This window comes from Chrysochloris asiatica, unplaced genomic scaffold, assembly GCF_000296735.1.
Source record: "Chrysochloris asiatica unplaced genomic scaffold, ChrAsi1.0 scaffold00057, whole genome shotgun sequence".
Taxonomy (NCBI): domain Eukaryota; kingdom Metazoa; phylum Chordata; class Mammalia; order Afrosoricida; family Chrysochloridae; genus Chrysochloris; species Chrysochloris asiatica.
This window is the reverse complement of record NW_006408575.1, coordinates 4949365-4954123: the sequence shown is the minus strand read 5'-3', so window position 1 is coordinate 4954123 and position 4759 is coordinate 4949365. Positions and strand designations below refer to the sequence as shown.

Below are 4759 nucleotides of genomic sequence, written 5' to 3'. Positions count from 1 at the left end.
GTGAGATTCGAACCTGCGAAGTACAATGTAAAGCTGCCTGAATGTCTGGAAAATTAGTATGTTAGCTGTACCTTGTCTTAGTCCCGCCCAGCTTTGTGTAAAGTACCTCCCCTAAATAAAACGGAGGCGCAGAACAAATCCAGGTGTATTACGACTGGCAAGGCGTGTGTTACAGCATGCAGGGGGCTCAGTCCAGCATTGCAGCCATACTGCCTGTTTAGCCAAGATGTTTACTATGCAGTATATTACGGCCTTCATGGCTGAGATGCTTACAATGCAGGATCTGCCTGATGCCGGTCCCGCATCCACTCTGGTTTCGGGGTGTCTCTTTGTCTCTCTCTTGGTGTCCTTGTGTGTATCTCTATATCTTTACAGCCGCCAGATATCCCCACCTCGTGAACCAAACACCTGTGTCGAGGCAGGTTCCCGACACTAACCAAAAGCTTGGCATTTAGAACTCATCCAGTGGCTATAGGAGAAAGACCTGTTGATCTGCAGTCTAGAAAACCCAATGAGGTAATTCTACTATATAACACATAGAGTCATCATGAGTTGGAATATACTAGAAGGCACCTATCAATCATCATACATTAACATATAAATAGGAATTAAAAAGGACTTTGGATAAATTGAATTACAAGATAATGGAATTGTTCCATGATTTTTTTTTTCAAGGCACATTTAATATCATGGGTGCAATACAAAAAGGTCCAAATACAATGAAGGGCCACATCCTCCATTATCACCACCACAATGCTCCGTAAACACATGCCTGTTGAATGGAACCGGGATTTAATCAATTTCACTATTGAGAAAAAAATAACATCAGTGTCTCATCACAGCTAATACCCATATACAATCTAATTATGGAATGATTGCTTATAATGCTTCGAACAGTTCAAACCTGGATTTTAAAAACACACCTCTGTGTTTGTACAGTCCTCAGCAAGATTGACTATAGCATTAACAACTAGTTAAAGAACACACCATGGATTAAAACCATGGAGTTATGGGTCAATCAAGTAACAGAGCCCAAATGAAATGTTTAAGTGAATGAACTACTTGCACTGACATCTATCAGTTGGTTCTCTCGTGACTATTAAAAGTTGATTCTTAACAAAGAAACTCTTTAAAGGCAAATCACCTCATTCAAGTTTTGACCCAGAAGTTCAACAACAAATCATCAAGTTCACAGTCTTGTTGGCAAATATAGTGTCTCTAAGTCACTATGTTCAAGAGAAAGAGTGATGCATAGTCCATTTTTGTAGTTTACTGAAATTTTACATGCTTTCATGATTTAAAATATTTAGGTTTTCATTCCTCCAAACTGACTGAAGACACATTATGTCACAGACTTAAGATTTCTTTCTGCTTCTTCCTCTATTTTCTTCAAGCAGAAACATTTTTCAAGCGTCCAAAATTCCTAGAAGGGATTTTTTTTTTTCCAGAGGTGGACACTTCTTCGAAATATTTTGATGCCATCGGGCCTCTGAAGCAAGGGGAGGGGAAGAAAAAAAAGCTGAAACACAAGATTCATCTGGTAAGTTTTACATTAACCATTACAAGCTGGATAGTATAAGAATGTGGCTTTTTTGGCTCAAAAAGTCTGTGTGTTAGTGTGGACACAAGTACTTGGCTAGCCCACTACTGCTTTCTCGTAGTGGGACTGTCAGGGAAGTCTTGACTGGGGAGTGGGATTTGTTTACCTATCAGGTGTAAACTTCCAGGCACTCAGTTCATTTGGGGCTTGTTCCAGTTTGTCTTTAGTCTGTTCCAGTTCACCGTTCATGTTTAGAAAAAGCAAGTTCATCATTGGGTCTACCATGGTGGATCTCAGTTGGACAACGGTAGGCTGCTGGGCTTGTTTGAGGTCTTGGATTTGAGTAGTACACTCTTGCATCTCTTGTTTCTTGGTCGCTAATCTCATTACAATGATGCAAAGAGTCTGCGTGTAGACTCTTGTTGTTGGTGGATTCGTTTCTCTTCAGACTCTCGTAAGCCAGTAAACATCATTAGAGTTAAGATTTGTGTACTTCCCCTTCAAAACTTGTACATAATGCTTCATATTGCTTCCATCTTAAAACCAACTTATCTTGTGCCCTAACTTTGAAGTCTGTTTCACTCAGTCGAACCTTTTTGGGAAGAGGGTCTTCATTGGTCATCTTGAATCTTCGCAGACAGCCCGCCGTCTGTTGCCCAGGCTGAGGCCCCGCTCGCACCGTGGCGGCCAGGCCCCGTCGCTCTTCGCCGCCACAGTCCACACGCCCCTGTTCCATGAACTTCTTGACGCCCCCTCCTATATACTAATTACTCACCTTGTGAATAAAGTGTACATTGTACATAGCTTGTCCTTTCTCCCTTGACTTCAAAAGCCTTTTGTGAACTATGAAGAAGCCATGATGTATGCCCTCAAAATCTGCCCTAACACCTGACTAAGAACCCACTTGGTGTAGGGAAATTAGAAGCCATAGATGTAGTGGTGGTGGAGGTGGTTGTGAGCCATGGAGCCGGTTCTGACTCATAGCAACCTGTATAGGGTTTCCGAGCCTGTACGTCTTTTAGGGACCAAAAAACCTCACCTTCCTCCTGAGGAGTGGCATTCTGTAAAGAAATAAAGTTGACTCCTTTGGAGCTGTAGTATCTAAGAGGGTGGCCTGTCTACAAGAGTGGGCTATAATAGGGATGTTGATGAGTCTTCCTCAGAACATGTAACCATTTCCCTTTTGCTCTGTTATACTTCAGTAAAGTGGTGAATGGATAATATGATTCAGATACATTCTAAACACTGAACCGGACATCAAAAGGAAATGAAATAAAAGTTGTAAGCTTTTTTGCTTTTGCCTCTCATATTCCCATACCTGCACTATTTAATAAAGTAGTCACTAACCATACATAAGGCGACCTGGTAGTGTAGTGGGTTACAAGGTGGAGTGCCATCCTCAAGGTCAGCAGTTCAAATAACCTCATGTTGTTGCTGTTGTGAAGTGCTGTCGAGTCGGTTCTGACCCATAGTGACCCTGTATAGGGTTTTCAAGGAACAACTGGTGAGCTTGAATTGCCGACCTTGTAGCAACCCTCAAATAGCATAGGGTTTCCAAGGAACAACTGATGGGTTTGAATCACCAAGCTTGACGTTAGCAGTCCAGTACTTATCCTATAGTCCCACACCTGGCCTCCACATGGTAAGTCTCTACTTGAGCAGAAAGCCTTATCTTTGTCCCTCAGAGTGGCTGGAGGATTTGAACTGCTGACCTGTAGCAGCTCTATTTGTAACCCACTATGTCACCAGAACTCTTTATAGATTTAGTAATAATAATAACAGCAACTATGATAACACTATTCCTCACCTCTTCCTCTTTTGTTTCTTGTTATACAGGTTTCTAATTAGTATATTCTTGTTATAGACATTCAAACAATATAGAGAAAAAAATCTCCCACTGATAGCCTTATTCCACACCCCAGATTTCATCCTAGAGGTTTAGTTAGCAAATTCTCTCTGTTTTTTTCTCCACACATGCATGACAATATGCAAATGGAAATAATATCTTTCTTTTTAAAAAAGTTAGTGAATAATGTTGGGCAATTTGCCTTTTTATCTAATTTCTTTCCATGTTGGAACATATATTGTTGTTCTCAAGTGCTGTTGAATCAGTTTCAACTCATCAAGTCATCCCGATCCTATGTACAACACAACAAAATGTTGTCTGGCCCTGCCCCATCCTCACAGTGTTGTTGTGTGTGAGCCACTCATTGCATTCACTGTGTCAATCCATCTCATTGAGGGTCTTCCTCTTTTTCACTGACCCTCTACTTCACCAAGAATGATGTCAACTTTGCTAAGAATGATGTCCTTCTTCAAAGATGGCTGCTTCCTTGATAGCATACCCAAAGTACATGAAACAGACTTGCTATCCTACCTTCTAAGGAAGAAACATTCTGACTATACTTCTCCAAGACAGATTTGTTGGCAGTCCATATTCTTCACCAACATCACAAGTCAAAGGAATAAATTCTTCTTTGGTCTTCCCTTTTCATTGTGCAGCTTTCGCATGCATATGAGGCAACTGAAAATACCGTGGCTTGGGTAAAGGTGCATCTTAATTCTAAAAGTGATACCTTTGGCTTCTGATAATTTAAAGAGGTCTTTTGGAGAAGATCTGCCCAATGCAATACGTCATTTTATTTCTTGGCTGCTGGTTCTAGGTGAATTCAAGTAAAATTAATTCCTTGGCAACATCAATATTTTCTCCCAATTTTGCTTATCTGCCCAGTTGTAAGGATTTTTGTTTACTTTATGCTAAGATTTAATCCATACAGACGCTGTATGTTCTTCCATCTTCATCAGAAAGTGTTTCAAGTCCTCTTCACTTTTAGCAAGAAAGGTTGTACCCTCAGCATATCACAGGTTGTTAATGAATCTTCCTCCAAACCTGATTTCACATTTGTCTTCATATAGTCCTGCTTCGTATATTATTTGCTCAGCATACAGATTGAAGAAGTACAGTAAAAGGATACAACCCTGACACTTACCATTCATGATTTTAAACCATTCAGTATTCCTTCTTCTGTTCAAAAGTCTGCCTCTTGGTCTGTGGTTCTGCATGAGCACGATGAAATGTTCTGAAATTTCCATTCTTCTCAATGTTATCCATAGTTTGTTATGATCCACACAGTCAAATGCCTTTGTATAGTCAACAAACACTGAAAAACATAAGACCCATCTGACATCATCATTGATATCCATCATTCCACATCTTCT

The 4759-nt window shown here is 40.4% G+C and overlaps 1 pseudogene; it reads right to left on the bottom strand.

Moving 5' to 3' along the window:
- Positions 1–1702: 1702 nt before the first annotated feature.
- LOC102839332 lies at positions 1703–2162 on the bottom strand (annotated as a pseudogene).
- Between the last annotated feature and the right edge of the window lie 2597 nt (positions 2163–4759).